The following is a 14,373-nucleotide window of genomic DNA, read 5'->3' on the forward strand; positions in this document are numbered from 1 at the left end:
GGTCATAAACTCTAGGCATAGGATAAAAATGAAGCATGCAGGTACCAAACAATAATATGTGAGCTATTGTGAAATATTTTATCCCAATACAAATAGGAAAATAAAGATTTCTACCACTAGAATTTATATTCTGAAATGAGTACATCTACTCAATAGAACACTATCCTCTGTTAGGAGAGATGAAGTCATAAAATTTGCTTTTGAATGGATAGACACGGAGAGTATCATGCTAAGGAAAATGAGTCAGAAAGAGAGGGACAGACATAGAAGGACTGAAGTAATTTGTGAAGTATAAAAATCATAGCATGAGGCTAACATGTAAGGATAGTACGTACGTGGTACAGGAAGACTGCTCCAGAACTGGAAGCCTGCCTAATTAGCAAAGGGAAGAAGGCAGCTGAAGTAAAGAAGGGATCACTAAGAAAATGATGGCTTGAGGAACCAGTCGGGATAGGAGATGTGTGCTGAAGGTAGATAAAGGACCAAACATGATAATTTTTCAGTGTCTGTACTGCAAACCATAAAGCCCAAAAGTAGAGAGAGATTATGGGGAATATTGTCTGCCATAGAGACAGGAGGAGGGTGGGAATGGGGGAGGGTATACCGGGGATATTGGTGGTGGGGAACGTTTTCTGGTGGAGGGATGGGCGTTTGATCATTGTGTGATTGTAACCCAAACATGAAAGCTTGTAACTCTCTCATGGTAATTTAATAAAATTTAAAAAAAACTAAAAAGATATAAGTGATATATGAACTGAAAATGGAATTGCTACTTATCAAACCAACTGATAACAGCAAAAGCAGCGGAAAGAGGATATTTGTAGCAACACACTCTCTCTTAGGAAATCAGAAGAATCACACATAAAAGTTACAACTAAATTATGTAGAGTCAGTTTGAAGCATTAATCAATAGAAGAAAATTTAAATAACAGCAAAATTAATTAGATATGGGCGAGTCTCTGTGGTGTGAAATGATATCTCATTGTTGTTTTGATCTGCATCTCTCTGATGATTCGTGATGTAGAGCATTTTCTCATGTGCCTTTTTGCCATTCGGATTTCTTCTTTGTGAAAGTTTCTGTTCATTTCCTCGCCCCATTTTTTGATGGGGTTGGGTGATTTCTTCTTGTGGAGTTCAACCAGTACCTTGTATATCCTTGATATCAACCCCTTGTCAGATGTGTATTTGGTAAATATCCTTTCCCATTCTGTAGACTGTCTTTGTATTTTGGTCACTGTTTCTTTTGAGGTGCAGAAGCTTCTTAGTTTAATATAGTCCCATTTGTCTATCTCTGTTTTCACTTGCTTGGCCAGTGGCGTGACATCTTTGAAGATACCATTAGCTTCAATATCATGGAGAGTTTTGCTAACTTTTTCTTCAATAAACATTATGGATTCCGGTCTGATGTTGAGGTCATAAATCCATTTCGATCTTACTTTTGTGCATGGCGTTAGGCAGAGATCTGAGCCCCCTTTTTTGCATGTAGCCATCCAGTTTTGCCAGCACAATTTATTAAAGAGGCTTTAAATTTGTTAAAGAGACTGGCCCACATACACAAGAACAAAAGCAACCGGTGCTGGCAAGGATGTGGCGAGAAAGGGACCCTCTTTCACTGCTGGTGGGAATGCCGGCTGGTCCAACCCTTTTGGAAAACAGTATGGACGATTCTCAAAAAATTAGAATTTGATCTCCCATTTGACCCTGCTATAGCACTCCTGGGAATATATCCCAGAGAGGCAAAAAGGTATAGTTGAAGTGACATCTGCAATTGTTCGTTCATTGCAGCACTCTTTACAATAGCCAGAATCTGGAAAAAACCTGAGTGCCCGAGAACAGATGAGTGGTTAAAGAAACTTTGGTACATTTACACATTGGAGTACTATGTAGCTGTTAGAAAATATGAAGTTATGAAATTTACATACAAGTGGTATTACATGGAAAGTATCATGTTAAGTGAAATGAGTCAGAAAGAGCAGGATAGACACAGAAATATTGCATTCATCTGGGGAACATAAAGTAAAAAATAGGAGACTAACACCCAGGAATGGCTGAGATTAAGTAAAGTAAAAGTAAAGTAAAGGGCCTCCCGTTGATCGTCGATTTGCTCGAGCGGGCCCAGTAACGTCTCCATTGGAGACTTTGTTGTTACTGTGTCTGGCATATCGAATACTATCGGTAGCTTGCCGGGCTCTCCAAGAGGGGCGGAGGAATCGAACTCACTCGGCCATGTTGGCTGCGTGCAACGCAGACGCCCTACCCGCTGTGCTATTGCTCCAGCTGAGATTAGTACCAGGAATTTTGCTCCATGACTTGAAGGTCAGCCACATGTGCTAGGTGAAAAAGAAGCTCAGATAAAGAAGAGAGCACCAAATAAAGGTTGTTGTGAGGACCCTCCCAGGGCGGGAGAAGCGTGCTGAAAGTAGACTATAGACCAAACATGATTGCCACTCAATGCCTCTCTTGCAAAACACAGTACCCAAAAGAAGAGAGAGAGAACAAGGGGGAATGCCCTGCCACAGAGGCAGGTTGGGAAGGGGGGACGGGGGTTGGGAGGGATGCTGGGACCCGTGGTGGTGGAGGATGGGCACTGGTGGAGGGATGGGTAATTGATCATCGTATAACTGAAACCCAAGCACAAAATTTGTAAGTCTAAAACTGTATTTCATGGTGTTTCACTAATAAAATGTTTTTTAAAATGTGTGTTTGATATCTAATTAATTTTTTTTCAGTTGTACTCGGTTTAGCTTATTTATTTATTAATTTTTAATTTTATTTTTTTTAAATTTTTTTATTAGTGAAACACCATGAGATAGAGTTGTAGACTTACAAATTTTTGTGCTTGGGTTTCAGTTATACAATGATCCAGTACCCATCCATCCACCACTGCCCATTCTCCATGGATGGGAGGTGGGAGGGATACTGCGACCCGTGGTAGTGCAAAAACACAGTTTTGCAAAATTTAACCATATTAAGAATTGGTTCTTTGCAAAGATTGTAAGTTTGAGAAATTTTATACCAAACTTGCAAAGAAGAAAGAAAATACAAAAACAAAATTAAAGTAAATCAGATTAAAATAAATCATATTATAATGAATAAAAGAAGTTATAAAAGATATGATATAACACATATATAATAATAAAGTGTTACAAAAATTATATGCCAACAAATTGGAGAGTCAATGAGAAATAAATCTTAGAGACATACATTCTACGACTAAATGGGAGAAATATAAAATCTGAGCAGTCTCTACTGAGTAATGAAAATAATACAATAATGAAAAAGGTAAGCCTTCACACAAATATAAGGAAAAGAACACATAATGGGTCCACCAGTGATGTCTATACAACTTTCAATAAAGAAGTTAACCATATCATTATCAAACTGTTTTTAAAATTGTATCACATGTATCACTTGTATCACTTGTCATCTCGTTGATCATCGAGCAAGCACCAGTAATGCTTGAGCAAGCACCAGTAATGTCTCCATTCATCCCTGTTGAGTGCTAGTGTAGCCCAGTGGTGTCTGCTCATTCTAGGAACTTGAAAAGCCTCAAACTATTTGTTCAGGGTCATGATGAAGAAGTCTGAACATCTTGTAGGAGGGCAGCCACACGATCTTTTGATGTTCTGTGGAATCCAGTCAGTAACAGCTCTAGTCCAGCAGTCAACTCTAAATCTCATTACATGTCCAGTCCATCGGATTTTTAATCCTTGGCAAATGAGACAGCATTCCTGATTCTTGATCATCGACGGAGGTTGGAACTCAGGATTCCTTCTCTCACTTGAGTGAAACGTCATATTCACTATTATTGTTAACTGGGATTCTGCAATAAAAATTCATTACAAAAGAAAAGAATAAAACCATACAAATAACTTCATATAGGAAAAGTAGATCAAAACAGTTTAAAAAAATTTTAACATTTTATGTAAACCAGAAACTGTATGACACATAGAATAAGTGCAGGTTATATGCAGGTGAGACACCCTCTTATAATAGATACTCTAATAAGTAGAGGATGCTCAGCCCTGATCTGAGCAGGTTTGGAGATCTCAGCCTGGGACCCGCATGCCTTTGTTCCTCTGCCAGTACCTTCATGCGTGTGGAGAGTAGTCTCAGCATGGTTGTGGCTGGTTCTGGAGTCCTTCGGCTGCCTGGGCTCTGCTCGGGGCAGGGAGGGAAACTCAACCCGCCCCCATCCAAGGGGCCCTGGCGAGGACAGGAAGGCGCGGGGGCAGGAGAATCTGCCAGATCCTCCATCTTTCAGTAGGCAGGGGTCACACTCACCAACTGCCACCCGGCGCTGTGTAATCCCATCAACGGCCAAGACCCAGAGACGATAAAACCCAGCTCCCGGAAGAGAATAGCGCAGTCTCCTGCCCCTGTGCCTGCCTGTCCTGGCGGGCCCCTTGGAGGGGGGCGGGTTGAGTTTCCCTCCCCACCCTGAGCAGAGCCCTGGCAGCCGAAGACCTCCAGAACCAGCCACAACCATGCTGAGACTACTCTTCACATACATGAAGGTACCGGCAGAGGAACAAAGGCATGCGGGTCCCAGAGCTGAGATCCCCAAGCCTGCTCTGATCGGGGCTGAGCACCCCCCCACCCAGATTCTCCATCTTCCAGTAGGCAGGGATCATACTCAACCACTTCTCCCCAGCGCCGTGTAATCCCATCAACGGCCAAGACCCAGAGACTATAAAATCCAGCTCCCGGAAGTGCGCAGCCACATTTGTGGCTGAGCAACATCTTATCATCTTATTCTTACTTTGAACAACCTGGCAGGCTACTGAATGTAACCTGCCCACACGGCAGAGTGTGTCAAACTGCCCATGGTGTACCAGTATGCCAAATACCAGTAATAATGATGGTTCTCATTCTCCTAACCCTGAAAGAGCCTTGAATATAGCACTTTTTAAAATCTCAGGGCTAGGCCGAAGGAGAAGTTACTGGTGCCTGCTCCAGGCAATTGATGAAGAACAGGATGATTGTGATCATGTTCACGAATAACTAGAGAAGTTTTTTTCTTGCTTTGGTCCCTGAGTTCTTGAAAGAATTCATGTTACGGGATGTTTCTACATTCAGTGAGCATAGAGACAATCAAAAACCCGGAAAAGGGATTCTACAGCTCTAACCCCCTGTCTCCAGCAACTCAGCAGTCACACAGTCATTGGTCACCATCCAGATAATGTGTTCTTCTCTCGGAAAGGGAGTATAAATATAATGACACTCGCCATAACCATGCCACCGGACCCCACGCCAGGCTGTTTCACTTGGTGTGCCCTGGAAGGGAGTGGGTGAGAGCCCTTCCTGCCATAAGACCCATTCCCTGCAGTTAAAGACCCTCAGAATTCAACTACCACCATTCTTAAAGCCACCCTCTACACACTCTGACTGAGACTCATCCATGAGTAAACCTATTCCTGGACTGGGCGAACGCAATACTTTATACCCCACATCACCCATGCTCCAAGAGTACTGCACCACATGTGATGAAGTTCAAAGTAGGAAGCAATAAATCTTAGAGGGAAATATTTCTTTTTTACAGATATATAAAGTAAATTTACAGATATATAAAGTAATTTTTTTAGGATTTTTGGTGAAGATTTAAAAAATCCTTAATAAAAAACGTAATGAAGGGACCACATAGTTAGATCAAGTAGTAGAGTATCGAAGTAGAATATCGGAGATCCTGAACTGGACACACAGTACCATATGCCCCCTCCAGATCTAAAAATGATGAGTATAGCCTGGAAATTCCTGGGCACCCCTAACCTAAGAACAAACCTGGGAATGGTATATATGGCCTTGATACAGAAGAAAATATTTTCTTGAAACACAAAAGAAGATGAAAATTCATTCTGATTTTTAACTGATTTCCTAAAATTGGAAACACATGAAATAGATTTCATTACAAGATTTTCTGTGTATTGTTCCTTAAGAAAACAGGATTTTATTTTTGTCAAGCATCAGGATCAGGCTACTTTCAGAGAATAAGCTCCTACCCCCCTTTATACAGTTGAAGTAAACATCACCTAGAACTTTATTACTCTATTCTGGTACATGGATATTATAAATTAATTTTGAGGTTGCCATAGCAGGGGACACACTGAGGCAATAGTACAGAACATAGGATACTTGGCTTCCTGTGACAGATAGGGTTTTGATCTCTGGTAACACATACGGTCACCTGAATACTATCAGGAGTAATTCCCCAGCATCACTAGGAGTGGTCCCCAAAAGAAAACAAAACTAGTTTGGGTTCACATATTTTTGTGTGTGATAATGGACAATTATTAGGGGAAGGTAGCTATGCTCACCATTATAACACCAACACCTCTGTTGGATGATTAATAGGGGTTAATGACTTTGTAGATATTTAATGGGAACACAGGTGATCAATTTAAAAGCACTCTGTCTTATTATGCACGATAACGTTCAATCTGTGATATCAGTGCATTATTTATTACAAATGGAAAATATTTTTAGAATAATATGAACTTATCTGATAAACAATGATGTTGATGTATTCAAACTACTGATGCAAATTACAAGGTTCTGATAATTGAAAATTGAAATATAAAAGATTTGTGGGCATAGTTTTCTGAGAGGCTGCCACCAGTTAATCTAATGACAAGCAACATATATAAACAGAGATGTTGTCCAAGAGTGTAATTTACTGGCATAATTGACCCCTCCCTCACCAACACTGTAATTATGTATGGGAAATCACCAAGAGTTAGAGAGGAGTCTTGCCGAAATTCCCCAGCAAAGTATTCTGTACATAGAATTCACTCCCTATTACAAATTAATTGCTTGAGATTGAGTTAAACCTTAGTGTTTGATATTCTATGGTTGAACAACTTACATATATTGACATTGAGGTTATCATTCCCAGACAGCCACCTCACATGCTTGATTCACTTCAATCACGTTCTGTTTATATTTTAAAATTTAAGTAATTTAAATGGGGCCATTATTATGTTGACATGAAAGTTCTAGGACAGAGATAATTTTAAAAATACCATAAGAGCAAGAGGTGACATATGTCCTCTGCAAAGTGCAGGTTAACCTTGTCTTTTCTTCACCATGAAGTGCAAGAAATGCATAAGACTTTTACAGCAATCTGGAACCTTGAGAAACATGCTATGTAGAATAAATGTGGTAGTTTGAAACTTATAATTTTTTAACTACTTGGTTAGCAATTTGGGTAACATTGAGTGTTAAAGTTTCCTCATAAACAAAAAATAGCATTCAAATAGCTCTTATCACAGTAAATGATGTAATTTTAAGTAACACTGCATTATAGTGGGCTGAAACCTAATAGGTATTTGATATCTTAAATCACAATAATACTATTGGAGACAATATGAATTGCTATTTCTTCTGGGTCACAGATATTGATATTTTATACCTTATTGGCATTTCTTAACAAAAATGTTAAATTTCTTTTGATATCTTTAATATGATGAACATGAAAAGTAATTACACTAACTGAAGAATTACAGGTGGCACACATGAGTTATTTCTTGGAATAATTTGTCCAGACATGCCCAAGTTCATAATGTGAGACCAGTTCTCTATATACCTTTGATATCACCTTCCTATTACAGAGTGTTCCATAAGTTGTGTAACTATTAATATACGCTTCACCAATACAGAACAGATGTTCAAATAAATATCTTATGATCCGGAAAAAGTTTCAAAGGAATGTACGCTTTGTGTTCAGTCACTCAAAAATCATTCAAGGAAATAAAAGTCCACTAAAATAAGTCAGAGGTAGTACAGCAGGTAAGGTACTTTTCTTGAATGTGACTGAGCCAGGTCTGATTCCCGGCACTCCAAATGGTCAGTGGAGCCTGCCTGGAGTGAATACTGAACATGGAGAGAAGCCTAGAGTATTGCTGTGTGTGGCCAAAATCAAACAAAAACTCCCCTAAACTGTATTAGTCTGAGTGACTTGTTATTTCTTTCTTTGATATAACACAGTTCAAATTTTAAGACAGAAGATGATTTCTTTCACTGACTGGATAGACTGTGAAAAGATCAGCAGCCTAAAATTAGATCAGAAGATAGTGAAAACCAGAAACTGAAGACACAGTATGTTAGACAGAATAAATTATTAAAACACACTGAAAGAAAAGAATTTTCTATTTATCCAGCAATGTGGAATCAAATCCTAGATTTTTGTGATACTTCTATGAATCTGGAATATTTATATGTTCTAATAAATGAAGCTTTGAGCTACATTTAAGCTTCAAAATTAATTTTACCAAATACACCCCAAAACTGTGTGGCCATTTGTGTAATTGAGAAAGATTAAATGCAGAGAAAAAAGTGAAAATCAGAATATTTGTTGATTTTGTTTGTTGGTTCTTTGCTTTTTGGGTCACACCCAGTGGTGCTCAGGTGTTAGTCCTGGTTTTGCACTGAGGAATTACTCCTGGCAGTGCTCAGGAAACAATATGGGATGCTGGGATTCGAACCTGGGTCAGCCACTTGCAAAATCCTACCCACTGTGCTATCACTCCAGCCCCAAGAACATTTGATTCATAAATACCTCTCTTGCTCTTGCCATAAAGCCTCAAAACATTTTAAGACTATGTGCATATACATAAAGAAATCATTATACATTTCCAAGTAATCACTTAATCACTTAACTTCCCCTTAGTCCTCGATTTGCTCGAGCGGGCGCCAGTAACGTCTCCATTTGTCCCTGTCGCGTGCTAGTGTAGCCCAATGGCATCTGTTCGCTCCGGGATCATGAAGGGCCTCAAACCGTTCGTTCATGATCTTGACGAAGAAGTCTGACCATCTGGAAGGTGGGCGGCCACGCGGTCTTTTGACATCCCGTGGAATCCAGTCGGTAACAGCTCTAGTCCAGCGCTCATCTTTAAATCCCATTACGTGACCAGCCCATCTGATTTTCAACACCTTGGCAAATGAGACAGCGTCCCTGATTCTTGATCGTCGACGGATGTCAGAACTCCGGATTCTTTCTCTCATTTGAGTGAAACGTGATATTCCAAGCATAGCTCTTTCTATTCTTCTTTGGGAGACCTGAATAGCGTTCTCATCTTGTTTGCGTAGGGCCCAGGTCTCTGAGGCATATGTTAATGCAGGAAGAACAGTGGAATCAAAGAGATGTGCCCAGAGCCAGAGGTTATTCATCCTCTTAGCTATTTCTTCGACGTTCCAAGCCGCTCTCTTCCTCCTGCGCAGCTCGGGTGCCAGGTCAATTGTCATGTTGACCTCTCGACCTAGGTACACATAGCTGATGCATTCGAAGATGGTCATTCCATTGAGAGCGAATGGGGCATCAGGAACAAGACTGTTTCTCATAAACATTGTCTTCGTAAGATTCAGCTGTAGTCCTACCTTTCTCCACTCACGGTCAAAGTCGGCCAGCAGTTGTGCCGCTTGGCTGATGTTTGGTGTTATTAAAACAATGTCATCAGCAAAGTGGAGGTGGTGTAGTTGCCGACCATCTATTTTCACTCCCATTCCTTCCCATTCCAGTCGTCGCATGATGTTCTCGAGGGTGGCACTGAAGTGTTTCGGTGAAATGGTATCACCCTGCCGAACCTCTCTCTTGATATCAAGGATCACTTCTTTGTAGAATGGTGAGATCTTGGTAGTGAATCCGCAATACAGCTCACGGAGGATCTTGATATATTGGGCTTGAATGCCCTGATTGACTAGGGCTTCAATGACCGCTTCCATCTCAACAGAATCAAAGGCCTTCTTTAAATCAATGAACGTTAAACAGAGCGGCATCTTGAACTCCCGAGAAACCTCAATGAGCTTGGTTATTGTGTGGATATGGTCGATGGTGCTGAATCCTTTGCGGAACCCGGCTTGCTCACATGGTTGTCCTTCATCCAGTGTTCTGCCATTCCTATTTAGGATGACTCGAGTGAACAACTTGTAGATGACAGACAATAGGCAGATAGGACGATAGTTGCCAATGTCATGGATGTCTCCCTTCTTGAACAGTAGTACGGTCCTGCTGGTTTTCCATTGGGACGGTACCTTGCATTCAGACAGGTAACGAGTGAAGAGCCGAGCCAGTGTATTGATGAATACTGACGGCAGGTTCTTCAGGTGTTCAGGTCTGACCTTGTCTGGGCCGGGTGCTCTATGTTTCTTTACTGACGAAATGGCGTGTCAGATTTCGGAAGGGAGAACATTGGGAACGACATATCCATCCTGTGGAATTTGGTATGTCGGCAAGTGGACATGGCTATCGAACAGATTTGAGTAGAAGTCATGGATAATCTTCTCCATTGCCGTTCTGGAGGATGTGATGTATCCATCAGCACGTCGGAGGGCAGTCATCTTGGTCTTATAGTTGGCGAAGGACAGGTGTGTATTACGAATACTTTTCCCGGCTTCTGCCGCATCTACCAGTACTTCTGCTCTTCTCTCTTTGAGGTCTTCCTTGATCGCATCTCTGCACTGCTTTGTAAGCTTGGACGTTAGCTTGTGGTTGCCTGAGGCAAGCGCCAAACCACGCTGGCGAATTAGCTCAAGAGTTTTCGAAGATAGGCGATGTTTTGTGGCTATCTCTCTCTTGGCATTCCTCGCACATTCATGGAGGTGCTGAACCAGTCGATCGTATTCCTCGTCAATGTTGTCAACAATGGCATCTTCCCATGTTGCCGCAATAGTACCAAAGAGTTCCCAGTTGGTGGTCATTCTGGGAGTTCTCTTTTTGAACTTTGCAGCCCGTTCTCCCCGCTCTGTGAAGTAGAATTTTGCACGAAGGAGATGGTGGTCCGATCCCGTTCGAAATTTTGGGACAACAGCGACATCAGTCAGGCAAAACCGTCGATTGAATATGATGTGGTGTATTTCATTGTGGAATCTTCCACCAGGAGACTCCCATGTCCATCGTTTAGATTCTGCCTTCTGGAACTGTGAGTTACCATGAATGGTCTTGGTCGACATGATGAACTCAGACAGTCTCTCACCCTGTTCGTTCCATTCTAGGCCATGGGTCCCGATGTGAAGTTCTTCAGCTGATCTTTTCGGTCCTATCTTCGCATTAAAATCACCCATAATGATCTTGTAGAAGGTGTGGTCTTTTTTATAGAACTTCTCTATCTCCATGCAGATCTTCTCGATTTCTCTTTCATCATAATGAGATGTTGGTGCGTAGACAACGAAGATAGAAAATGCAGGCAGTGAGCCACATCTATTCAAATGTAAACATCCAATTCGGGTTGTTAGGCATTCGAATGAATCAATGCTCTTGGCCAAGTTTGTGTTGACAAGGACACCGACGCCTCCAACACCTCTTTTATCACATGTTCCGAGGAATAATTCTTCTCCAGTGTTGAAAACGGCATGGAGAGGTTCATGCCTTCTTGTCTCGGTCAGACCAATGATGTCGTACTTGATCATTCACGCTTGTACCATCAGGTCCTCGATGGATGCATCTGATGCTAGCATACATGCATTGAAAGTACAGACGATCATTTTTGTCTTCCTTCGTTGTGGCAGCCTAGGTCGGCCTAGAGATTTTGTCGGCCTCTCCTTTCTCATTCTTCTCAGTGCTGCCATGTCGTTGAAGCCTTCAGGGTCAGGTGAATGAGACCAGTTGTAGTTATTGGTTTTGGCTTATCGAATACACAGCGGATAGCTTGCCAGGCTCTTCCGTGCGGGCGGAATACTCTCAGTAGCTTGCCAGTCTTTCCGAGAGGGATAGAGGCTTTTGGGGCGACCTCTAATCACCCTTGTAGGTGTTACCATATTTGAACCCTATCAAATATGGTACGACAGTTCCGGAAGATGGGTATTTAGTGTCTTATGATGTGTCGTGCAGCCGCTTGCAGCCGCGGGGGTCCAGAAAGCGTCCTGGAGTGTGGCGACGGCTGGGTAGTGGAAGTAGTGTCCAAGTAGTTATACCAAAAAGGTATGATTATCTCTGGAGATGTTGAATTTGTTAATTATTATAATTCACTAAAAAAACTTCCAGTGTTTTGCATGGTTTTTATTTGTTCTCATTAAAGTTTTGATATCATATCTGGAACTTTCTTGACCTCAGAGTAGAGGTGATGTTACCACCATTTTGTACGCCCTGTTACTAACCATGAATTTATTCATGTGTAATATCAGAGAAGACAGAGAGATACTTGAGAAACTTGCATGAGTTTTGATCATTCAGCCTGAAAACTAGATACATTTCACTGATCAGTGCAGGTGCTTTAGGCCCATGAAATTAAAAATGTCCAGGAAGGCAAACCTAATGTTTGATGTGTCTCAGTGAATATGACTCACAATATCTACACAGGCCATGCTCATTTGAGCTCTTTAATTTTAGCATTTTTTTGTTTCTAGATTTTTTTTTTATTTTAGGGATTACTTTTCATATGTTAACCAGTTGAATATAAAAAACTTTTTAAATCTTTATTAAAAATTAAGCTACAGTTCTGTGATTCTTTTAGTCTCTCTCTATATCACCACGTTTTATGGTCTCTCATTTTAGCCAAGCAATGGTTATGACATAACCCACCAAATTTTACACTTTTCAGAAAAAAAGGTTTCAAATAGGCAATATGGCGATGGCTCTTGTTGGAAAATGCATGAGTTATTATTGTGTGCATCCATGATATAACAATTTCCGATTACAGAATGTACTCGGAGCTTTGCAACAATCACAGAATGCCCCCACCCCCGAAAAAACAAAACTAGAAAGTTGTTGTAGTTCTTTGCATGGACTAAGGATATATGTAAAGGAAAACTCAAGTGAGGTCTAAGTATTATGTTTCTTCAGCTACAGAACTGGTTGGGGGAGAAATAAGCCAGGAAGGTGGACTTTTGGAAAGAGGAAATTCTGAGATAATATCAATGGACATATCTGAGTAGAAAGTGTGCATAAGGAAATGAAGGAATAGTAGGTGTGGTAGTAGGAAACTGAAGTTGAGCTTATTTGAATTTCCTTCTTGACTGAAGCATCAGTTTGCTATGGAAGGAAAAGGTTGGAATGCAAGTGGCAAATTTGTTTCCAGGCACCTAAATCTTAGATAACTCAATGTACGATATTTGAAAGGAGGATTCTCTTTCTTTTAAAAAGGGAGTGGAGCATGAAGACATCAGCCTAGGGATAAGAACAGAGTGAATGAGATCAAAAGGATCATAGAACTATATCACATATGGTTCACTAGACACAGTAAATCACTAGGAGGGTTTTTGGTTTGCCAACAAAGGTGACAAAGCTCTACTCATGAAAAAGTTGTGAGGCCATAGTTTTAAGATGTTCTATTGTATTATATATCACATACTTCTTACATCATATCACATCTAATCATGTTATAATGTAATTATAATTCCATTGTATGTAATACATCATTACATCCTGTATAATATCCTCAATTTTAACCACAATTATATTATAAATGAGAGATAATGGATCTTCCATAGGCTAAATACTGAATCCATAGTATTGTATTCTCTTAACCTTCAAAATTAATTTTTGTGTACTTAAATTCACAGAGATAAAAGTCAGAGACAAGAAACAAAAGTTACCTACATTAAAAGGAAATTTATGTGCATTCTTGACATCTTTCCTATATATGAAAAATTCAGTCGGGCACAGTATATGATATAATATTGTCCAAAATAAAAAGTAAGGTATTTTGAGAAATTATAGACATGAAGTGATGGTATTCAATGGAGTGACTAACTAAGAAACTGATCAGTTTTAAAATTTTTATTGCACTCTTCCTCAGTTGAAGTATTTTATCAATAATCTATTTTTATTGTCTACATTTCCCTTATCCTCAAAGTGAGAGTTAATAGGAGACATTTCAAAGCCCTGAGCAAGTCAGCTGAACTCATCTAAATGATCTGAAGTTTTGGAAGAGTTACCGCACTCTAAAATTTGTTATACAATTAAATATATAATACTGTCATGAAGTGTATGTACTCAACACTCTGAAAATGTCCTTGTATGAGAACATATTTTTAGATATATGTGATCCCGATCACACGATCACGAACACTCTGTTGTTCGTCGATTGCCTCGAGCAGGTGCCAGTAACGTCTTCTTCGTCCTAGCCCTGAGATTTTTTTTTTTAAAGTGCCATATTCAAGGCTTTTTCAGGGTTAGGAGAATGAGACCCATCATTGTTACTGGTATTTGGCATATTGGGTATACCACGGGGAGTTTGCCAGACTCTGCCGTATGGGCAGGTTACATTTGGTAACCTGCCAGTTTGTCCAAAGTAGGAATGAGATGGTAAGATGATAAAATGATAAGCTTCCGGGAGCTGAGTGTGATAATCTCTGGATCCTGGCCGTTGTTGGAGTTACACGGCAGTTGGTGGGTGTAACTGTCTAGTTACTGGCAGGTCCAGTCCCAAACCGTGCAGGCTT

Source organism: Sorex fumeus, unplaced genomic scaffold, assembly GCF_029834395.1.
Source record: "Sorex fumeus unplaced genomic scaffold, SorFum_2.1 ptg000037l, whole genome shotgun sequence".
Taxonomy (NCBI): Eukaryota; Metazoa; Chordata; class Mammalia; order Eulipotyphla; family Soricidae; genus Sorex; species Sorex fumeus.